At 37.9% G+C, this 25,614-nt stretch overlaps 1 non-coding gene across 1 annotated transcript; it reads left to right on the forward strand.

The window, feature by feature from the left end:
- Window positions 1–16,498: 16,498 nt before the first annotated feature.
- Window positions 16,499–16,602, forward strand: LOC112699999 (small nucleolar RNA R71). Its single transcript, XR_003152927.1, has one exon. It is a non-coding gene; the product is annotated as a small nucleolar RNA R71 (small nucleolar RNA).
- Window positions 16,603–25,614: the final 9,012 nt, after the last annotated feature.

Consider the following 25,614-nt stretch of genomic DNA (forward strand, 5'->3'; position numbering starts at 1 on the left):
AAATGAATGAAAAAATTAGTTTCTTAAGTCATTCACAGTTCATTATAATAATAGTAATAAATTAGAGTTTGACAATTAAATCATACTCTAAGGGTTAACCAAGAGCAGGAAAGATCGAAGGAATTATATTTTGTTCTTTTCAAGTTCTTAGTAAAAATATATTACTTCATACTATCGGGTCATTAAGGAGTGTTGCTAGACGTTAACCTTGATTAGTAAATTTAGAATGACTAATTTACTACTTGTTTAGTATTGCACCTATGGGGTCACACACTAACGAGTGTTCTAATCTTTGCTAAAGAATTATTTAATGATTATTTTGATTTTACCAAATAAATAATTATATTAATTCAAATAAAATATTATTATATTCTTTGCTAGCACTAAGAATATAATATGTAACGACCCAATTTCAATATGGCATGCTCATACCGAAACATCGAGTGTTACCAACTTGAAACTACACTGACACTGTTATTAATAATATCAAGTATGTAATCGGGTTAACGGAACTTGATCTTATAAAAAAACCTTCCTTAAAGAAAATAAATCGCAACCAAAGAAAAATGTGAGATTACGCAAACCAAAACAATAAACAGATATATATACAAACAGGATAATAAATTATAATATATATACAGCACCCAAAAAATGAAACGTTAGTTACCCCTCATAGTCATGAACATATATATAACTCAAAATATCTCTCGCGTCTGGTCCATATAGGAAGTCCCTAATCTGATGCCCAAACTAGCCTAGTCTTCCAACTTGGTCTCTCGAAAAATAAAAGTGAAAGTCTAAAACAAAAGAAACACTAAGCCGCAGCGCTGCCAAAAGAAGATGATGTCACTTCCTAATTGTTGTCAGAAGTCAAGTCCACAATCTCTATATCCATCTCGGGATCATCATTGTCTTCAGAAGTCAGATCTACAATCTCAATTTTCTCAATGTCCTCGTCGACAGAAATAACAATGACCTCTGGTGTATTCTGCGGACTACAATCACTGCTGTTGCCTGTAAAACTTGTATCACTAGGAGAAATCTGCTTAATTGTTGAGGACAGACCAGATGTCGTGGCTGAAGTCAGGATAGGCTCTATGGTAAAATGGTCAGAGGACTACGTAGAAAGTGACTCAATCGACATATCCAATCCTACTGGAGGAGACTCAGGGATGTAGTTATCGACGACAGGGCCAGACTCAGGCACTACCTGATCATCCTGATGTACTGGAACAGGACCTCCATGCATGTGATCAAAAGGATGGTGGACAAAATCGGGATGTAACCACGATAGTAGAAAAGCATACGGTGCATCGGGATCAAAGAGATGTGAAGCTAGCATGTGCTGAAAGGGATAATTTCTAACTACGTACTTATGGACTCGAGGCTCTGTGGCCACCACATAGAAGCTATGAAGGACAGGATCCTCGTACACATAAGGCTGCTCAAGCTCATAGAAGATGACACCCGTCTCCATTTGAAGGGGGGTAGGAAGATAGGAGTAAGAATCGGAGAGTTCTTAGTAGGGTCGGGATGAAACAAGTTAATTTATTTTTTTATATAACGACCACGTGTCTCAGATCAAACCGACCACAACAAAAGAACATAGTCAAACAAAAAACAAAAGCAAATAGTAACATAACATACAACTGCAAGAACGAATTCAAAACACACAAGAGATATGCATAAACAAGTATGATGCATGTTTAGCATTAGTGCAGGTAATGAGCTCATTCGTTAGTTTTTGACCTATGCCCGACATTACATCTTTACAGACGTTGTCTCTCGTTGCCATCACTTTGGGGTATAGTGCCCGGTACACTCTTGGGTTATAGTATCCGCATGTTCTTGGGCTATAGCGCCCGTACTGCTTCCATAATTAAAGTGACGGGTCACACTCTTGGGCTATAGCGCCTGTACCGCTCTTCGGCAAATCGCCGGATAAATCAATGACAAGAAGAATCATTGGTGTAGCACTTTCAAATGCAATTATCTCATCCCATAATCAAATACCTTTCAAGATATAATAATTTCTTATCCAGAATTCCATAATTTCTCTAAAATAATCAACTGAAATAGAGTGGGTCAGAAGATTTACCTTTAGAATCACTTTTTCGAATATCTCATAGATTTGCTTAAATTCTATTAAATACTTTAAAAATGTATATATATGGCCACTGGACTAAAATACATAAATATGCTTAAACTTTGAAAAATGGCATATTCTGCAAGTTATTTTAATTAAATTGACGTACTTTAAAATTATTTTAAATAACTCTAAACTCTTATAAAAGAGACCAAATCTTCACTAGTTACTTTATAAATTATTCAAAATACTGTACAATTTTTCAAATATCTAAAACTTCATTAAAATAAGTAAATTGGACACAGTTCTTCGGTTTTCAAAATAAAACCTTTTTCGTTCAATTAGAGTAATATTTTTTCCAAAATCATCTTCCACTTTAAACCCTTTTACTGCAAACCAATTAATTTTTTTGAAAAACCAAACTAAATTAATTTCAATAAAATTCATATATTTATAAATAAATAATTTTTATTCATTAAATCTTTTTCAAAAGCCAAGCCTCTGCTCTTTTTTACTCGAAACCTCTGTTCAAAATATTCTTTTTAGTTATATTTAATCCCAAATCAACATCTGACTGAGAGAACTCAATTACATACTATTATATAACTCAGTTTCAGCCAGTTATTCAACAACAATATCTCAATTCCTAATCCCTCAACATGGCCGAATCACAACAATAATTCCAGTAGATATCAACAGATTTGAACAACAGATATCAACAGACAATAATCCAACTGCATATATCAATTAATCCATAATTTTAACTGATTAATGAGACAAACCCTACCTCTGTGAAGCGTAGAAGACACACAAGATACCGGAGGAGGTTTTTAATCGGTCAAATGGAGCGAAAATATCGAAAACTTGGTAGTTCCTCCCTTCCTTTGGTTCAGCCGAACTGGTTCTTGGCAGGGGCAGTTCCACTTCATGATTCCACCGAACAAAACATACGTCACCGTGTAGAGGAGGAAGATACGGTCACTTTTATCGGATCAAAATTTTTGTGGGGTTACGAATCTCAAGAAATCAAGCTCGGAAAGTCTGAAATCAACAAAATCAGCAGTTCCTTGAGAAAAGAGAGAGATTTTGTGCTTTTTATATAGCTTGATAAGTGGCTAAGTGTCACTTAATCAAGGAGAAGGAGGCATGCATTGCAATACGTGGCGTATTAGGTGCTGTTGATGAGCGGATATTTTATACGCTTTTTGGGGGTAATTTCATGTAGATCTTAGCATGTTTTAATTAGTTTTTAGTATAATATTATTAGTTTTTAGGCAAAAATCATATTTTTGGACTTTACTATGAGTTTGTGTGTTTTTCTATGATTTCAGGTATTTTCTGGCTGAAATTGAGGGAGCTGAGCAAAAATCTGAGTTAGGCTGAAAAAGGACTGCTGATGCTGTTGGATCCTGACCTCCCTATACTCGGAATGGATTTTTTGGGGCTACAGGAGTCCAATTGACGCGCTCTTAATTGGGTTGGAAAGTAGATCCAGGGCTTTCCAGCAATATATAATAGTCTATACTTTGCGCGAAGATAGATGACGTAAACTGGCGTTCAACGCCAGTTTCATGTTGCTGTCTGGCGTCCAGCGCCAGAAACAGGTTACAAGCTGGAGTTCAGCGCCCAAAACACGTCACAACCTGGCGTTCAACTCCAGAAACAGCCCAAGCACATGAGAAGCTTTAGTCTCAGCCCCAGCACACACCAAGTGGGCCTCAGAAGTGGATTTCTGCACCAATTATCTTAGTTTACTCATATTCTGTAAACCTAGGTTACTAGTTTACTATTTAAACAACTTTTAGAGATTTACTTTGCCCCTGATGACATTTTTCAGATCTGAATTTTATACACTTTGACGGCATGAGTCTCTAAACCCCATTGTTGGGGGTGAGGAGCTCTGCAGCGTCTCGATGAATTAATGCAATTGTTTCTGTTTCTCCATTCAAACGTGTGTGTTCCTATCTAAGATGTTCGTTCGCGCTTAATTATGGAGAAGGTGATGATCCGTGACACTCATCACCTTCCTCAATCCATGAACGTGTGCCTGACAACCACCTCCGTTCTACATCAAATTGAATGAGCTTCTCTTAGATTCCTTAATCAGAATCTTTGTGGTATAAGCTAGAATTGATGGTGGCCACTCTTGAGGATCCGAAAAGTCTAAACCTTGTCTGTGGTATTCCGAGTAGGATTCAAGGACTGAATGGCTGTGACGAGCTTCAAACTCGTGATTGCTGGGCGTGATGACAAACGCAAAAGGATCAATGGATCCTATTCCAACATGATCGAGAACCAACAGCTGATTAGCCGTGCTGTGACAGAGCATCTGGACCGTTTTCACTGAGAGGATGGGAGGTAGCCGCTGACAATGGTGACACCCTACATACAGCTTGCCATAGAAGGAACTTTGCACTTTTCCATGGATGGAATATTACATTACAGAAATTCAGAAGACAAAGCATCTCCAAAACTCCAACATATTCTCCATTACTGCATAACAGGTATTTATTTTATGCCCTTTTCCCTTTCTTCACTGAACTTGAAAAACACTGTTGTTGGCATCCTGACTAAGAATAATAAGATAAACATAGCTTGCTTCAAACCAACAATCTCCGTGGGATTCGACCCTTACTCACGTAAGGTATTACTTGGATGACCCAGTGCACTTGCTGGTTAGTTGTGCGGATTGCAAAAAGTGTTATTGCAATTTCGTGCACCAGCTGCGTATCGCGATTTTAAAAGCTAAATCTAAGAGCAATGAATAATTAACAATTAAATTGAAACAACTAGAATTACCAATCAAGTAATTGACTAAATAACAAGCATACAATAAAATGATAGCAATAAAATGGGCATATAACCAATGAATGTGAAATTAAGCTAAAAGGGCTAAGAAATTATAGTCAACAAAAAGGAATAATAATCAATCAATCTAAAAAAATATTGGCTAAGGGTGAGAATTAGAATTCCTATTGTCATTATCATCCTCAATTGTGATGGTAATTGTCTATTACTCTCACTTAGTTATTCTCTAACAATTGAAGGAAAGCCAAGTGAGCACAATTGACTCTAGTCCACAATTCCTAATTAAATCCTAGTGAAAGACTAGCTTTAGTGGAGTTCAAGTCAACTAGCAACCCTCGATTACCAATCAATACTAGATTTTGACAATTCAAGAGTCTCCAATTACTCAACCCCAAAGCCAAGAATAGAAATCTATTCCATAATCATAAGTTACATTTTCACAAACACTTGGTGAGTACTAATAAAAGACATCATACAACTGAGAAATTAATCCAAATCAATTCTACTCACTATCAATTATCAACAATAATAAACCAAATAACACATATGAAGCATAAAAACCTCAATGCATTAACTAGAAATCAAGTCCAACAAGATACAAAATCATAAACCAAGATAACTTGAATTACAAGACTACTAAGCAAAATTAAATAGAGGAACTACAATTATGGTAATAGAACTGAATGTAAACAAGATCTAATCCATTGATTCAAAAAAAAGTTGATCAAAGAACAATAAAACCTAGAGAGAAGAAACAGTTTCTCTCTCTAGAAGTAAAAACTTTGTAATTTTCTATCTAATGGTATGTTGTATGTTGGCCTCCTTCACCCCTCAGCTTCTATTTCTCGAATTGGGCTTGAAACTGGGCCAAAAGAGTTTCAGAAATCACCCCCATGTGTTCCATTAATGAGGCACGTGTTTGTGTTCCTACGTACATGGCAAGTGGTCCGCGTAGCGGGCAGTGCGATTCTTAGATGATGCATACGCGGCAGAAGTAATGCGTACGCGGGCATGCTGGAATGCTAAGCTTCAACTCTTCATGATTTCCCACTCTTGCTTGCTTCTTTATTCACTTCTTCCAATCCATCCTTGATTTCTAAACCTGGAAGCACTTAATAAACATATTAAGGCATCGAATAGAATTTAAGAAAATTAAAAATTAACGTTTTTCAAGCCTAAAAAGTATATTTTTACATTTAGGTACAATTTAGAGGAAAATCACAAAAGTATGCTATTTAAGTGAATAAATGTGAGTTTATGTGATGAAATTCATTCAATCCAAGTCAAAATTTATCATCAACAGTGGATTCATCAGGCTAATTCTCAAAAGATTATGCCTTAATCCATTAACCAAAAACACATTGTCAATGCAAGTAGAAAAGTCCTTACCCACTTTACGTATAGCAATAATCTTGCTTTTTCCATCATCACCGAATGTCACAAATCTTTCATTATACTCATTGAGTTTGATAAAGAATGTGAACTTCCCAATCATGTGCCTTGAACATCCGCTATCAAGATACCACATGTCTTTCTTGTTTCTGGATGCAAGGTATACTTACACAAAACTTCAAGTGATCTTAGGTATCCAAATAAATTTAAATCCTTAGATGTTAATCCTCCTTGGTTGTCCAAGGACATTGAAATCCTTTATCACTTTGTATACTTTATTTCCAACTTTTCTTTCAACAATGAAGAATTGATGAGATGAATGATCATATTTTTTGCAAGTTTGATAATGATTCCTCTTTGCTGGATTTTGCAAGTGATAAGAGGTTTGAAATCTTTTGGTTTTAGAGGTTGAAGCTTCAGTTTGAGCAAAAAATTTCTCAAAAATAGCTTCATTTTTGTCAAAATATTCCAACCCAGGTTTTTTTGAATAAGGATTTTTGACTAGTCAGCAATTGTCCAAGTTTCCAGAACTTTAAGCGAATTGTGCTATGTCTTGATTCAAACCTTTAATCACTTTGTGCAATCTTTCATTTTCAGCAATTAGGTCCATTAATGCATTAACCGAGTGCTTCTCTTTAAATCTTTGAGATTCAGATTTAAGACGTTTATTTTCTTCGATTAAATCAACAACACTTTCGATTTTCTTTAGTAATTCTTTAAGGAAAGCATTTTCAGCTTTTAAGGAATCATTTTCTGACTCACATTTATAAGATTTATCCAAGATATTTTTAATATGTGCAGTTAAATCATCAACCATTTGATATAATTCCTCATTAGATAGGTTAAAATAATTTACCTCTTATGCTTGATCTTAGTCAGCCATGAAACAAGCTTGTGCTTCATGTTCAGACTCTTTTTCATCCTTGAAGTCATTTTTCAGGTCTTCCTATGATGCCATCAGTACTTTCTTCTTGTCTTTCTTCATCTTGTCCTCTTTCTTGAGCTTAGGACAATTATACTTGAAATAACTAGTTTCCTTGCAATGATAACATATAATCTTGCTGAAGTCCCTCTTGTGTTCCTTTGAACTTGAGCCATTACTCCTTCCTTTGCTTCTCATGAGTCTTCTCAACCTCCTAGTAAAAACACAATTTCATCATCTAAAAAAACTATCATTTTAATCTTCTTCCAATGAATCAATATTAGATTTTGATGCCACTCCTTTCTTTTTTGTGTCTCAGTTCATGTGGGTGGATTCATAGGTAAGTAGTTTTCTTCTCAACTCATCATATGATATTTTGTTCAGATTACTACTTTCAGAGATAACTGTTGCTTTTGTTTTTCACTATTTAGTAAGACTCCTAAGTATTTTTCTCAAATCATCATCCCCAGAGCATCCAAGCTATTGATGATGATCGAAAATCTTTCAAACATCTCATTGATAGTTTCTCCTTCTTTCATCGTAAAAACATCTCATACTCCTTTCTTAGCATATCGATCCTTATTTTCTTGACTTGTTTGGTACCTTCATGAGTGACTTAGAAATATTTCCAAATCTCTTTTGTTGTCTTGCACCATGATACCTTCTGATACTCCTCAAAGCTAATTGAAAAATGCATCATGTTGATTACTTTTGCATTTAGCTTCACTTTCTTCTTGTTTTCGTCATTCCATTTGGCTTCTTCTTTAGGAGTAACCACTCCTTTAGTGCTTGTCTTTGTTGGGACGTGTGTACCATTCAAAATGATTTTTCAAATATTGTAATCAACGTACAAATATCCGTATTCTCTCCTTCCAGTAGGTGTAATTCTTGCCATTGAAGAAGAAAAATCTGTTGTTGGACTAACCCTCAGTGAGTGTGTAAGCCACAATGTTTGCACACATATTGTTGGCCATTGGATCTTTGCTCCAAGCAATGAACCTTGATTCCTTGAGACCGGACTCTTGATACCAATTGAAGGTTATCAATGGCCTAAAGAAGGGGATTGAATCTATGGCCACTTTTAAAACTTATGAACCTACTTTAATCTTGGGTTAGAACAAAGTTACTGTTGAGACCGCAAAGTTGATAATGCAGGAGATAATTTTGTTTTGTCCCTTCGTGATTAATCAGGAACAGAGCAAACAAGATACTTTAGATCACTCTGACTTACTGTAACTTATGTAAGTAGATTAAGCAAGAGACAATTTCATTTTGTCTCATACAGAATGAAAAATAGAAATAGAACAGAGAAGAGAAAAAGACATAGCCATATATCCTACTTCTAGCTCCACCACAACTATGGTGAATTTTTCACTCTCACTTTCAAAGATTACATACACCAATTCCCAAAGATTCTATCCTATCAAGAACAAGCCAAACTTCTACTCAATCTTGATTTGGCTAGGTTCACTCCTTAGACTTTTAACCATTAAGTGCTCACCCAACTTAGCGAGGGAATCCTCTTAGAATCATGACTACAAAATAGAAATAGATACGAAAGAGATTGAAATAATTTTTTGGCTTTTCTCTATGATACTCTCTTTGCCTTTCCTCTCAATGGCTTTTATTGATGCCTCTCAAATTTGCATTTTTCCATTGATTTGAAAACAAAGAAAGATAAAACTAAAGAACAGAAAATTCAATGTGAGGCTATGAAGGAGAAGAAGTTTTAGCTTGAAAGCTATGAACACTCAAACAGTGAGCTCACTCTCTTTACTTCAACTTCTGGCCGTTTACCCTTTTAAATAAGAGTAAAGCTTCCAAAACTTAAACTTGGTTGAACACCTTTGACTTTGTCCTTCTTCTCCAAAAATCAGAGTAGAGACGCATAGGAGAGATGGACAGCAGCAGTGATACATGGATAATAGAGTTAGTTTAAATCGTTACCTAGCTGCTTCTCTTTCTTCCTTTTTCTTTGTCTTCAAAAAACTGAACCATTGATCCATTATTTGGCTCTAAGTTTGAATTGTGACCTTTGATTTACAGCAGAGATGCACAACCTTTGTTTTCTTCTTCTTACTCGAATTGTGCATGCAAGAAGAGGACTGATGAGTCCATATTTTACGATATATTTTAGTTTAATTTGAGTGGATTCCATCACATAAACCCACATTTATTCATCTAAATAGCATGCTTTTGAGATTTCTTCCTAAATTATGCTTAATTGTGAAAACATACTTTTTAGGCCTTAAAATAGCTAAAATTAATTCACTTTAATCCTATTTGGTGCCTTGATGTATTTGTTGAGTGATTTCAGGTTTTCAAGGCAAGTATGGGATGGAAGAAGTGAAGAGAAAAGCATGCAAAAGGGAGAAATCATGAAGAAAATGAAGTTTGGAAGTTGCTGCAAAGGTGCGTACGCACAATGGTGACTTCGTGCAATGATGCGTACGTACTAAATGTCGTGCGTACGCACGATGGGAATTCTGTGCAACTGTGCATACGTATCGTAGGTCGTGTGTACGCACGCGTGCATATGCGTGAGGTCATTAATGCAAATCGCTGGGGGCAAATTCTGGGCCTCCAAAACCCAGTCCAACTCATTTTTTGAAGCTATTTAAGGCCAAAGTGAAGAAGAATGAAGGGGGAGGGGGCAATTAGGTTTAGCTTTTATCATGTTTTAGTGTAGTTTTTGGTGGACGAAATTGTGATTTGCCCTCTTTGTATTTGCATGAGATTTATTTAATGGCTCTTTGGCATATGTGATCACAACTCCGTTCAACTTAACCAGCAAGTGTACTGGGTCATCCAAGTAATACCTTACGTGAGTAAGGGTCGATCCCACAGAGATTGTTGGTATGAAGCAAGCTATGGTCACCTTATAAATCTCAGTTAGGCAGATTAAATGGTTTATGATAAGTTCGAAAATAAATAATAAACAGAAAATAAAATAGTAAATAGTTACTCATATAATTCCATGGTGGGAATTTCAGATAGGCGTATGGAGATGCTGTGCTCCTCTCGAATCTCTACTTTCTTATTACATTCATCCAATCCTTCTTATTCCTTTCCATGGCAAGCTGTATGTAGGGCATCATTGTTGTCAATGGCTACATCCCATCCTCTCAGTGAAAATGGTCCTATGCTCTATCACAGCACGGCTAATCATCTGTTGGTTCTCAATCAGGTTGGAATAGAATCCCTTGATTCTTTTGCGTCTGTCACTAACGCCCAGCCTTTAGGAATTTGAAGCTCCTCACAGTCATTCAATACCAGAATCCTACTCGGAATACCACAGACAAGGTTAGACTTTCCGGATTCCCATGAATGCCGCCATCTATCTAGCTTATACCACGAAGATTCTGTTGGGGATTCTAAGAGATATGCGCGCAGCCTAAAGTAGAATGGAAGTGGTTGTCAGTCACGCGCGTTCATAGGTGAGAATGATGATGAGTGTCACGGATCATCACATTCATCAAGTTGAAGTGCAACGTATATCTTGGAATAAGAATAAAAGAAAATTGAATAGAAAATAATAGTAATTGTATTGAAACTTGAGGTACAGCAGAGCTCCACACCCTTAATCTATGGTGTGTAGAAACTCCACCGTTGAAAATACATAAGTGAAAGGTCCCGGCATGGCCGAATGGCCAGCCCCCTGAATGATCAAAAGACCGAATGGTCAAAAGATGACTAATACACTAGTAAAAAGTCTTACTTATACTAAACTAGCTACTAGGGTTTACATGAGTAAGTAATTGATGCATAAATCCACTTTCGGGGCCCACTTGGTGTATGCTTGGGCTGAGCTTGATCTATCCACGAGCTGAGGCTTTTCTTGGAGTTGAACGCCGAGTTATAGCGTGTTTCTGGCGTTCAACTCCGGGTTGTGACGTGTTTCTGGCGTTTAACTCCAGACAGCAGCACGTACTTGGCGTTGAGCGCCACTTTACGTCGTCAATTCCCGAATAAAGTATAGACTATTATATATTGCTGGAAAGCTCTGGATGTCTACTTTCCAACGCCGTTGAGAGAGCGCCATTTGGAGTTCTGTAGCTCCATAAAATCTATTTTGAGTGCAGGGAGGTCAGATTCCAACAGCATCAGCAGTCCTTTTGTCAGCCTTTTTCAGAATTTTACTCAAGTCCCTCAATTTCAGCCAGAAATTACCTGAAATCACAGAAAAACACACAAACTCATAGTAAAGTCCAGAAATGTGAATTTAACATAAAAACTAATGAAAACATCCCTAAAAGTAGCTTGAACTTACTAAAAACTACCTAAAAACAATGCCAAAAAGCGTATAAATTATCCGCTCATCACAACACCAAACTTAAATTGTTGCTTGTCCCCAAGCAACTGAAAATCAATTAGGATAAAAAGAAGAGAATATACTATAAATTCCAGAATATCAATGAATATTAATTATAATTAGATGAGCGGGACTTGTAGCTTTTTGCTTCTGAACAGTTTTGGCATCTCACTCTTTCCTTTGAAGTTTAGAATGATTGGCTTCTATAGGAATTTAGAATTTTGGATAGTGTTATTGACTTTCCTAGTTAAGCATGTTGATTCTTGAACACAGCTACTTATGAGTCTTGGTCGTGGCCCTAAGCACTTTGTTTTCCAGTATTACCACTGGATACATAAATGCCACAGACACATGACTGGGTGAACCTTTTCAGATTGTGACTCAGCTTTGCTAGAGTCCCCAGTTAGAGGTGTCCAGAGCTCTTAAGCACACTCTTTTTGCTTTGGATCACGACTTTATCCACTCAGTCTCAAGCTTTTCACTTGGACCTTCATGACACAAGCACATGGTTAGGGACAGCTTGATTTAGCCGCTTAGGCCTGGATTTTATTTCCTTGGGCCCTCCTATCCATTGATGCTCAAAGCCTTGGATCCTTTTTACCCTTGCCTTTTGGTTTTAAGGGCTATTGGCTTTTTCTGCTTGCTTTTTCTTTTTCTTTCTATTTTTTTCGCCAATTTTTTTTCGCAAGCTTTTGCTTTTTCACTGCTTTTTCTTGCTTCAAGAATCAATTTATGATTTTTCAGATCATCAATAACATTTCTCTTTGTTCATCATTCTTTCAAGAGCCAACAATTTTAACATTCATAAACAACAAGATCAAAAATATGCACTGTTTAAGCATTCATTCAGAAAACAAAAAGTATTGTCACCACATCAATATAATTAAATTAAATTCAAGGATAAATTCGAAATTCATGTACTTCTTGTTCTTTTGAATTAAAAACATTTTTCATTTAAGAAAGGTGAAGGATTAATGGAATCATTCATAGCTTTAAGACATAGTTACTAACTACTAATGATCATTAAGTAGAGACACAAAATATAGATAAACATACAACATAAAAACCGAAAAGCAGAAAGAAATAAGAACAAAGAATGAATCCACCTTAGTGGCGTCTTCTTCTTGAAGGACCAACAATGTCCTTAAGCTCTTCTATGTCCCTTCCTTGCCTTTGTTGCTCCTCCCTCATTGCTTTTTGATCTTCTCTTATTTCATGGAGAATGATGGAGTGCTCATGATGTTCCACCCTTAATTGTTCCACATTGTGGCTCAAATCTTCTAAGGAAGTATTGAGTTGTTCCTAATAGTTGTTGGGAGGAAAGTGCACCCCTTGAGGCATCTCAGGGATTTCTTGATGATGAGCTTCCTCATGCATCTCTTGAGATCCGTGGAGGGTCTCTCTTGCTTGCTCCATCCTCTTCTTGGTGATGGGCTTATCCTCTTCAATGGGGATGTCTCCTTCTATGATAACTCCAGCTGAGTAACATAGATGGCAAAAAAGGTGAGGAAAAGCTAGCCTTGCCATGGTGGAGGGCTTTTCGGCTATTTTGTAGAATTCATTGGAGATGACTTCATGAACTTCTACTTCCTCTCCAATCATGATGCTATGAATCATGATGGCCCGATCCACAGTAACTTCAGATCGGTTGCTAGTGGGAATGATGGAGCGTTGAATGAACTCCAACCATCCTCTAGCCACAGGCTTGAGGTCCAGTCTTCTCAGTTGAACTGGCTTGCCTTTGGAGTCTCTTTTCCATTGAGCTCCTTCCACACATATGTCCATTAGGACTTGGTCCAACCTTTGATTAAAGTTGACCCTTCTAGTGTAGGGGCGTACATCTTCTGGCATCATGGGCAAGTGGAACGCCAACCTTACATTCTCCGGACTAAAATCTAAGTATTTCCCCCGAACCATTGTGAGATAATTCTTTGGACTCGGGTTCATACTTTGATCATGGTTCCTAGTGATCCATGTATTGGTATAGAACTCTTGAACCATTAAGATTCTGACTTGTTGTATGGGGTTAGTTAGGACTTTCCAACCTCTCCTTCGAATCTCATGTCGGATCTCCGGATACTCATTTTTCTTGAGCTTGAAAGGGACCTCAGGGATCACTTTCTTCTTTGCCACAACATCATAGAAGTGGTCTTGATGGCTATTGGAGATGAATCTTTCCATCTCCCATGACTCGGAGGTGGAAGCTTTTGTCTTCCCTTTTGCTTTTCTAGAAGATTCTCCGGCCTTAGGTGCCATTGATGGTAATGGAAAAACAAAAAGCTTATGCTTTTACCACACCAAACTTAAAATATTGCTCGCCCTCGAGCAAGAGAAGAAAGAAGAGAAGAAGAAGAAAAAAATATGGTGGAGAGGGAGAGATGGTGTTTTGGCCAAGGTATGGAAGAGGGGGTTGTATTGTGTGAAAATGAAGTGGAATGGAGGGGTTTATATAGGAAAATGGGAGAGGGTAGGTTCGGCCATTTAAGGTGGGTTTGGGTGGGAAAGTGTTTTTGAATTTTGAAGGTAGGTGGGGTTTATGGGGAAGAGTGGATGGATGTGAGTGGTGAAGGGGGTAATTGGGAAGAGAGATTGAAGTTGTTGGGAAGTGTGACATGGGGAAGAGTGTTATAGGATTAGGAGGTAAGGTGGGAATATGTTAGGTAGGGATCCTGTGGGGTCCACAGATCCTGAGAGGATCCTGTGGGGTCCACAGATCCTGAGGTGTCAAGAAATTACATCCCTGCACCAAATAGGCGTGCAAAAATGCCTTTGCATACCATTCTGGCGTTTAAATGCCGAGGTGATGCACGTTCTGGGCGTTCAACACCCATGTGAAGCATGTTCTGGGCGTTCAACGCCCATGTGTAGCATGTTTCTGGCGTTGAACGCCAGTTCCATGCTTGTTACTGGCGTTCAGCGCCAGCTTTTCTCAAGGCACATTCCTGGCGTTCAAACGCCAGAATGTTGCTTGTTTCTGGCGTTCAGCGCCAGATTCATGCTCTGTTCTGGCGTTAAACGCCAGCCAGATGCTCCTTACTGGCGTTGAACGCCAGTCTGTTCTTCCTCCAGGGTGTGATTTTTCTTCTGCTGTTTTTTTGATTCTATTTTTAATTTTTATATTTTTTTCGTGACTCCACATGATCATGTACCTAATAAAACACAAAATAACAATAAAATAAAAATAAAATTAGATAAATAAAAATTGGGTTGCCTCCCAACAAGCGCTTTTTTAATGTCAATAGCTTGACAGTGGGCTCTCATGGAGCCACAAGGTGATCAGGTCAATGTTGTAAAACTCCCAACACCAAACTTAGAGTTTGGATATGGGGTCTTAACACCAAACTTAGAGTTTGGTTGTGGCCTCCTAACACCAAACTTAGAGTTTGACTGTGGGGGCTCTTCTTGACTGTGGGGGCTCTTCTTGACTCTGAACTGAGAGAAGCTCTTCATGCTTACTCTCTTTTTCAGAGAGGGATGGCCATGTGCCTTAAACACAAGTTAGTCCCCATTCAATTGAAGGACTAATTCACCTCTGTTGACATCTATCACATCTCCTGCTGTGGCTAGGAAAGGTCTTCCAAGGATGATGCACTCATCCTCTTCCTTCCTAGTGTCTAGGATTATGAAATCAGCAGGGATGTAAAGGCCTTCAACCTTTACTAGCACGTCCTCTACTATTCCATAAGCTTGTCTTAATGACTTGTCTACCAATTGTAATGAGAACAAGGCAGGTTGTACCTCAATGATCCCCAGCTTTTCCATTACAGAGAGTGGCATAAGATTTATCCCTGACCCCAGATCACATAGAGCTTTTTCAAAGGTCATGGTGCCTATGGTACAAGGTATTAAGAACTTGCCAGGATCTTGTCTCTTTTGAGGTAAAATTTGCTGAATCCAGGTATCTAGTTCACTAATGAGCAAGGGGGGTTCACTTTCCCAAGTCTCATTACCAAACAACTTGGCATTCAGCTTCATGATAGCTCCTAAATATTGAGTAACTTGCTCTCCAGTCACATCTTCATCCTCTTCAGAGGAAGAATGGTCTTCAGAGCTCATGAATGGCAGAAGGAGATTTAATGGAATCTCTATGGTCTCTATATGAGCCTCAAATTCCTTTGGATCCTTAATAGGAAACTCCCTCTTGCTTGAGAGACATCCCAGGAGGTCTTCCTCACTAGGATTTTCGTCCTTCTCCTCCCTTGTGCATTCGGCCATATTGATTACATCAATGGCCTTGCACTCTCCTTTTGGATTCTCTTCTGTATTGCTTGGGAGAATACTGGGAGGAGTTTCAATGACTTTCTTACTCAGCTGGCCCACTTGTGCCTCCAGATTTCTGATGGAGGATCTTGTTTCACTCATGAAACTGAAAGTGGCCTTTGACAGATCAGAGACTATATTGGCTAAATTAGAAGTGTTTTGTTCAGAATTCTCTGTCTGTTGCTGAGAAGATGATGGAAAAGGCTTGCTATTGCTCAGCCTATTGCGTCCACCATTGTTAAAGCCTTGTTGAGGCTTTTGTTGATCCTTCCATGAGAAACTTGGGTGATTTCTCCATGATGAATTATAGGTTTTTCCATAAGGTTCACCCATGTAATTTACCTCTGCTATTGCAGGGTTCTCAGGATCATAAGCTTCTTCAGAAGCTGCCTCTTTAGTACTGTTGGATGCATTTTGCCATCTATTCAGACTTTGAGAGATCATGTTGACTTGCTGAGTCAACACTTTATTCTGAGCCAATATGGCATTCAGAGCATCAATCTCAAGAACTCCTTTCTTCTGAGGCGTCCCGCTATTCACGGAATTCCTCTCAGAAGTGTACATGAATTGGTTATTTGCAAACATGTCAATTAGTTCTTGAGCTTCTGCAGGCGTTTTCTTTAGGTGAATGGATCCACCTGCAGAATGGTCCAATGACATTTTCGAAAATTCAGATAGACCATAATAGAATATATCTAATATGGTCCATTCTGAAAACATGTTAGATGGACACCTTTTGGTCAACTGCTTGTATCTTTCCCAAGCTTCATAGAGGGATTCATCATCTTTTTGTTTGAAGGTCTGAACATCCACTCTAAGCTTGCTCAACTGTTGAGGAGGAAAGAATTTATCCAAGAAGGCCGTGACCAGCTTATCCCAGGAGTCCAGGCTATCCTTAGGTTGTGAATCCAACTATATTCTAGCTCTGTCTCTTACAGCAAAAGGGAAAAGCATGAGCTTGTAGACTTCAGGATCTACTCCATTCGTCTTTACAGTCTCACAAATCTGCAAGAACTTAGTTAAAAACTGGTAAGGATCTTCAAATGAAAGTCCATAAAATTTGCAGTTCTGTTGCATTAAAGCAACTAGTTGAGGCTTAAGCTCAAAATTGTTGGCTCCAATGGCAGGAATGGAGATGCTTCTTCTATCAAATTTGGACGTGGGTTTGGTAAAGTCACCAAGCATCCTTCTTGCATTATCATTATTGGGTTCGGCTGCCATCTCCTTCTCTTGTTCAAAAATTTCTAAAAGGTTACTTCTGGATTGTTTAGCTTCTCTTAGTTTCCTCTTCAGAGTCCTTTCAGGTTCAGGATCAATTTCAACAAGAGTGTCTTTTTCCTTGTTCCTGCTCATATGAAAGAGAAGAAAACAAGAAAAGAAAGAGGAATCCTCTATGTCACAGTATAGAGATTCCTTTATGTTAGTAGAAGAAGAAAGGGGAGAAGAATGAAGAAGAATGGGTTCGGATTTTTAGATGAAGAGAGGTGAAGAGAAGTGTTAGTAAATAAATAATTAAATAGAATAAGAAAAGAGAGAGAGAATTTCGAAAATAATTTTGAAAAAGGGATTAGTATTTTCGAAAATTAAATATAAGATATAGTTAAAATTAAAATTTAAAACAATTAAAAAGAATTTTTGAAAAAGAGAGAGGTATTTTCGAAAATTGAAGAGGGAAAAGTAGTTAGGTGGTTTTGAAAAAGATAAGAAACAAACAAAAAGTCAAAGAGTTAGTTGAAAAAGAAATTTTGAAAAGATAAGAAGATAAGAAGTTAGATAAGATATTTTGAAATCAAATTTTAAAAAAGATAAAATTTTTGAAAAAGATAAGATAAAAGATAAAAAGATTTAATTTTTAAAGTGTCTTAACTAACAAGAAACTACAAGATAAGATTCTAGAATTTAAAGATTGAACCTTTCTTAACAAGAAAGTAACAAACTTCAAATTTTTGAACCAATCACATTAATTGTTAGCATATTTTCGAAAATATGATATAAAAATAAGAAAAATATTTTGAAAATATTTTGAAAAAGATTTTTGAAATTTTTGAAAAAGAAGAAAAATTGGAAAAGATATGATTTTTGAAAAAGATTTTGAAAAGATAAGATTTTTAAATTTTGAAAATTTGACTTGACTTGTAAGAAATAACTAATTTTAAAAATTTTTGACTAAGTCAACTCAAATTTTCGAAAATTATGAGAAAAATAAAGAAAAGATATTTTTTTTGATTTTTTTTGAATTTTTAATGAGGAGAGAGAAAAACACAAACATGACCCAAAACATGAAATTTTTGGATCAAAACGCTTAATGCATGCAAGAACACTATGAATGTCAAGATGAACACCAAGAACACTTTGAAGATCATGATGAACATCAAGAACATATTTTTGAAAAAATTTTTATGCAAGCAAACTTAGAAATCTTTGATGCATGGACTCTAACAAACGAAAAATGCATATGAAAAACAACAAAAGACACAAAACAAGAAAACATCAAGATCAAACAAGAAGACTTGTCAAGAACAACTTGAAGATCATGAAGAACACTATGAATGCATGGAATTTTCGAAAAATGCAAGTAAAATTTTTAAAACATGCAATTGACACCAAACTTAAAAATTGACTCAAGACTCAAACAAGAAACACAAAATATTTTTGAATTTTATGATTTTATTAATTTTTTTGGATTTTTATTAATTTTTTCAAAAATAAAGTTTGGAAAAACGAAAAAGAAAAGAAAAATTTTGAAAAATATTTTTGAAAAATTTTGAAAAGAAAATTACCTAATCTGAGCAACAAGATGAACCGTCAGTTGTCCATACTCGAACAATCCCCGGCAACGGCGCCAAAAACTTGGTGGACGAAATTGTGATTTGCCCTCTTTGTATTTGCATGAGATTTATTTAATGGCTCTTTGGCATATGTGATCACAACTCCGTTCAACTTAACCAGCAAGTGTACTGGGTCATCCAAGTAATACCTTACGTGAGTAAGGGTCGATCCCACAGAGATTGTTGGTATGAAGCAAGCTATGGTCACCTTATAAATCTCAGTTAGGCAGATTAAATGGTTTATGATAAGTTCGAAAATAAATAATAAACAGAAAATAAAATAGTAAATAGTTATTCATATAATTCCATGGTGGGAATTTCAGATAGGCGTATAGAGATGCTGTGCTCCTCTCGAATCTCTACTTTCTTATTACATTCATCCAATTCTTCTTACTCCTTTCCATGGTGGTGGACGAAATTGTGATCACATCAATGTAGTACTCTTTGTTATTGTATGGAATCATTATTGTGGCTCTTGGCTATGTGTGGACACAACTCCGTTCAACTTAACCAGCAAGTGTATTGGGTCATCCAAGTAATACCTTACGTGAGTAAGGGTCGATCCCACAGAGATTGTTGGTATGAAGCAAGCTATGGTCACCTTGTAAATCTTAGTTAGGCAGATTAAATGGTTATGGATTTCAAAAATTAATAATAAACAGAAAATAAAATAGGATAGAAACACTTATGTAAATCAATAGTGGGAATTTCAGATAGGCGTATGGAGATGATGTGCTCCTCTTGAATCTCTACTTTCTTATTACATTCATCCAATCCTTCTTACTCCTTTCCATGGCAAGCTGTATGTAGGGCATCACCGTCATCAATGGCTACTTTTCATCCTCTCGGGAAAATGGTCCTATGCGCTGTCACTGCATGGTTAATCGTCTGGAGGCATCACCCTTGACAATGGCTACATCCCATCCTCTCAGTAAAAATGGTCCAAATGCTCTGTCACGGCACAGTTAATCATCTGTCGGTTCTCAATCAGGTTGGAATAGAATCCATTGATTCTTTTGCGTCTGTCACTAACGCCCAGCCTTCAGGAGTTTGAAGCTCGTCACAGTCATTCAATTCCGGAATCTGACGATTGGATTTTTGACGGTTTAGAATTTCACTAATGAAATCTCGTTGTAAAGTATAGTTTCTAAACCAAGCAATAATCCTTTCATACAAAAATTTGTTTGTCACAAGTACAAACCCCTAAAATTAATAAACCGAAGTATTTAAACCTCGGGTCGTTCTCCCTAGGATTTACAATAAAGTGTCTTGTTATTGGTTGTGAGTTATATTTGGGGTTTTTAAGATTTTAGACAAGAAATATAAATGACAAAGAAAATAAACTAACAACTAATAAAGCTCTTGGCAAGATATGAGAACTAGAAGTCCTATCCTAGTTATCCTCCTCAATTGTGATAACAAATTATCCATTACTCCCACTTAGTTAACCTCTAACCATGGAGGAAAGTCAAGTGGATGAATCAATTTGATTCCTCAAGCCCTAATCAACTCCTAAAGGAAAGACTAGCTTTAGAGGTATTCAAATCAATTAGCAACTTCTAATTATCAATCAACAAAAGGATTAGATAACTCAAGAGTCACTAATTACTCAACCAAAGCCAAGAGGAACAAAAGCTACACTAAAATCCTACCAAGCATTTCATCAAACACTTGGAAGGCACAAAAGAAAAGCAAAGCAAATTGACAACAAGAAAAGAATCTAACAACAATTATTGAGAGAAGTTAACAACAACAATCAAAAGAAACACAATTATTATGAATTACCTTGAATTGAATTGAAAGAAAGTAGAAGGAACAATACTAGATCTACAACAAAGTATAAGAACAACATAAAGGAAATTACAATAAAAGAATAGAAGAAGATGAATGTAACAACAAAGAATTGAGATGTAGAAGTAGAAGAAGATGAATTAAAATCTAGATCTAAGAACTAATCCTAATCCTAATTCTAAAGAGAGGTGATAGCTTCTCTCTCTAGAAACTACTTCTAAAACTAACTATCTATCTAATCTTTTTCTAATTAGTCTATGGGTGTGAATGTGTGAATGAATGTCCATCCCCCTTCAATCCTTGGCTCTTATATGCATTTTGGCGCCAAAGTTGGTTGCTGAAACCTTCCAAAATCGCCAGGCACGTGTTGCTTTAGTGAGGTCATGTGCCATCATCGGCGCGTGCGCGCATGGTACGCGTGCGCGTCCTTGGCCTGTTCCGCAATGTGCGCGCGAGCGCCTTGTGCGCGTGCGCGTGCTTGGCCGAGATCAACTCTTTGGCTTTTTGTGCTTCCCTCCACTTGTATGCTTCCTTTCTTGCTTCCTTTGATCCATGCCTAGCCTATTTCAACCTGAGATTACTAGCAAACACATCAAGGCATCTTGTGGAATCAAAGAGAAACTAGAATTCATCAAAATAAGGCTCAAAAAGCATGTTTTTACACTTAAGCACGAATATGGAAGAGATGACAAAACCATGCTAATTCATAGGCTAAATGTGACAAAAGGTTATCAAGACACTCTAAATTCAATACAAAACAAACCGTCAAATTGGGGTTTGTCAACCTCCCCACACTTAAGCCTTAGCATGTCCTCATGCTAAATTAAGAAGGAACTAAGGGTTATGACATTTATTAAATGCAACTAAACTATATGAGTCCTATCTAAATGCAACTACCTAAAGTAAATGCAAATGCTTAATTCAAACATACCAAATTGCCAAGAGAGCATGTGTAAGCACAAGGGCTAGGTAATAGGAATTAGTTCCAAACCACAATTGTATTGAATTATCAAAAAGAATTTGAACTTGCAAGAATATAGATAATATGGGTTAACACATGTAGTTGAACTTTTGAACCCTCACCGGATGTGTATCCGCTCTATTCACTCAAGTGTTTAAGGGTCAATTCACTCAATTCTTCTAATCAAACTTTCCAAAATTTGATTTTCTTCTAACAATCAACATTTATCCAATGCATGCATACATTCATCATGAGGTCTTTCATTTAGGTTGTAATGGGGTTAGGGTCAAGGTAGGATCATTTATGGTTAAGTGGACTAGGATTTGAATCTTTGATTAGCATAGACTTCCCCACCTAACTATATAATGACCTATACAAGTGCAAACTATTCTAACTACCCATTCTTCACTTTTTCTTACATATTCATGCATCCTTATTTGATTCATAACACTTATGCATTGATTCTCTTTTATTGAACTCACTTTGGGGCATTTTGTCCCCTCTTTATTATTTTTTTTCTTCTTTTTCCATATACAATTGTTTTCTTTTCTTTTCTTTTCTTTTTCTCATTTTTACTTTTATTTCTCTTTTTTTTTCTTTTCATTTCTTTTTCTTTTGTCAAACTATATACAAGAACATCAATGCATAAGGTCTATTCATTTAATCAATATATGAGTATGTACCCAATTCCTAAACATGAAAGTGTACTACCCCTTTTATCCCATCCAATGTTCCCAAGCCTCACCAACTTTGAATGATAAATACTCTCACTAGCCTAGGCTAATCAAAGATCCAAACAAGGACTTTTATTGGTTTTCCGCCTTGGGCTTGTAATGTGCTAAAATAAGAACAAGTTGGTTAAGCATAGGCTCAAAATTGGCTAACAATGGAGAATAAAAGGTTGGCTATTTGGTTAAGTGAGCTAATGAAGTAATGGCCTCAATCATATAAATGCGTAAATACAAGAAATAAATGGACATATAGAATCAAGCAAATCAAGGATTACAATCATAGAAAGAGAACAATTTCACACAAGAATGGAAAATAAGTGGTTATAAAATGTAACCACATCAATAGGCTCAAGTCTCACAAGCTTGTGTTCTCAATTCAATACATGCTTCACAAAGTATGTAATTCAAGCAAGTTTCACCAAAAATTTTCTTTCAATCAATTGGTTCAATGCCCTATATTTAAACTTCTTGGAAAAATTCAATGTTTGACTAAGCATTGTTGTGATTGAAAAATTCAAAAATTTTCTTAGTTCACCCCTTTCTTTTACTTAAAATCAATTTCTTATGCAAAAGAAAAGGTAACTAAATATTTGCAATTCAAGTATGATTTCTAATCACAACCAAAATAAGCACTAAAAATGTCCAAAGCAAACTAGAAATTCATCAAAATATATACAAAAATGTGCAAGATAAGATAACTAGGCCGAAAAATTCACCGGTTCCCAAATAATGCTACCGGTGCCCTCCCCACACTTAGAACCAAGCATCGTCCTCGATGCTAAACCGGAGGATCAGTGGGAGGTACAACGATAGGCTCTGGCTGTGGCCGTGGGACCGAATCCTCGTGAGTCAGTGGTGGCTCGGTAGTGTCAGGGGCATCCTGCTGAATCGGTGCCTCCGCCTACTCCTCCTGATGATCCTGCTCATCGGAGGCTGGAGAATCGGGAAGCGGAGGTAGCTCAGCACCCAAAGAAATCAGGGCCTGGTCCATCCGATCTAAACGGCGTCTGACATGGCGTCGCTCGCGCTCTAAGAATCGGAAAAGATGCTGGACCAGTAGATAAGTAGGCTCAGGGGCTGCTGGTGGATCTGTAGATGATGAAGGAGCTGCAGCGGTAGAAGATGATGGGGCAGCTGTAGGGGCTGATGGTGAAGGTGTCCCGGTGACAGCTCTAACCCGAGAGCGGCGTCTAGCAGATGGCCTCTCGTGCACCCAACCACCCCAGGGGATAGTAACCTCCCTGTCATCAGCATCAGGGGGTGGTGGTCGCACATCATCATCCAGCCATGGGACCTCAGCTAGGGCCGCCATACTCGTGACCAATGTAGGAAATGGGAGTAGGCCACGAATATGCGCCCGCCACATACACTGCCGGATAAGTCTAGGGAAAGAGACCTCCTTCCCCTCCATAACACACCCAATCAGCAAAAGCATCTCCATAGGAATCTCAGAGAAGTGGGTGGTGGGTAGGACATAGCAAGCGAATATCATCTGCCAAGTCTTGGCCTCCCTGGTCAAATGAGTAAACAACATCCCCTTAGGCTTGGTGTTGCCCGCATCCATAATCCATGCAGCATCCGGTATCCCAATCACGCGCCGAAGCGCCTCATAGTCAAAAGTCATGCTGTGTATGGCTAACTCAACCTGCTGATGGGCACACAGCTCATCCGGGACATGCCGGCACTGTAGTGCCTCCTCAATCGCAGTCTCAGTAATCATAATCTCCCTACCCCGCACCTGAACCGAATCCAATGTCGGACGGAAGAAGTTGCAATAAAATTCCTTCACCCAAGATACATTGATATCCCCCAAATCCCGGTCAACAAAGTGAATACCCAACTCAAGGATCTGACCGGTAATAGACCGTCTCACATCAGTCGGGAGGAGCAACTTTTTCTCAATGTTCAGCTTTGTAGTTCGATATTTAGAAAACCGGAGCTCACAGTAGAGATTAGGAAATTTGTCTGGATTGGTAGAAGGTAACTGCTGATTTTCCTTGTCCACATCATTCAATGGGTTCTTGGCATAATTCTTATAGATGGAAGGAATAGAAGGGGTAGAGTGTTTTCTCTTTTTGGAGGTAGTGGCTATGGCTTTGCCTTTATCCGACGTCCTGAAAATTATGATAGAGTATATAAGACATTTAGCATGTAACAAAGAAGGCATGTTCAGGATACAATTATCAAAGAATAATCATGATGTTGCAATGAATATGCAAAAGTGAACAAGTAAACCAAGAAAGCAAGCTTCATTAAAATCAACAACTCATATTCAAAAGGCAATAATATCATCATATTTTTGAAAGAATTGTTAAAGGGGGTCAAAGGTGAGTGGAAGTTAGATGGTTAAAGAAATTAGTAAGTTAGAAAAGTGGATTAGTGATATGATGGTATTTATGCGCAATGAAAAGAAAAGATATGGTTCATGTTCACAATGATTGTGCAAATCCGGGAAGTCAAAACGGAAATGGAAATTTGCCCAGGATTAAAATAAAGATCAAAATGAACTAATTTCCTTGAAAATCGGGCAGCATTCCGGCTTAAAATTGGACGTTCCCGGATAGCAAATTATCACAATTAGCATAGAAAACAACATCAATTAAGTACAGCAACAATGGTATAGTATTCAGGCACATGAAATGCACAAAATCATTCCAAAAATCAGCATACAACATCCAACTAGCAGACAGCAAATTAAGCACAAACGGAGCACTTATGAGGCCTAGAATCCTCTATCCAGCCCTAGCTACCTAACCGCAAATATCGCTATCTAACCTAGCATACAAAATCTGAATTCAACTAACTAACAAGCAATTACAGTAATTAATCGAAACGAATAGTAAAAAGGAAAAATGGAAAATAACAGAAATGGAACAGGAACCTGGGAGCAGAGAGGAACTAAGAAAGGAAGGGAAACAGGAGGGTAAGTAGTGCCAGGAACTGCGCCGCCGTGGACGGTGGCGGGGATTGGCAGAAAAGAGGGGCGGTGGGGGCTGCTACAGTGGTTGCGCCGGACGGCTGTCAGGGTTGAGAGACAGAGAAAGGGAATGGCTGAAGGAGTGAGAGTGGTGAGTGGGTGGGAGAAGAGAGTCGCCGGTGGTGATGGTGGAACGGCGGCGGTGATGGCTGTCGGCGGCAGAAGGAAGAGGAGGGGAGTTAGAGGCGGAGTGAGAGAAGGGTGAGAGTGAGCGGTGATGAAAGAGAGAAAGAGAAGAAGAAAGGAGGGTGGCTGGCGGTGGTGGCTGTTGGCGCTGCCGCGGCGGTCACAGGGGTTGAGAGGAGGAAGAAGATGAGGGTTGGGGGTAGTGTGCGCGACTGCGCAGTGTGCGTCGCGCATTAGGGTTATCCCTATTTTTAAATCGACGCGAGCGCGCCACTTGCGCGTCCGCGTCCCTTGATGAAACATGGGACCTACGCGTGCGCGTACAGTGCGCTTAAGCGTGGATGAGCGAAATAGGAGGGGACGCGTGCGCGTACAATGTGCACACGCGTACATGGAGTTGGGCTAGGGGCTTAGAGTTGG

The sequence above is a fragment of the Arachis hypogaea genome, chromosome 6 (assembly GCF_003086295.3).
Source record: "Arachis hypogaea cultivar Tifrunner chromosome 6, arahy.Tifrunner.gnm2.J5K5, whole genome shotgun sequence".
Lineage (NCBI taxonomy): Eukaryota > Viridiplantae > Streptophyta > Magnoliopsida > Fabales > Fabaceae > Arachis > Arachis hypogaea.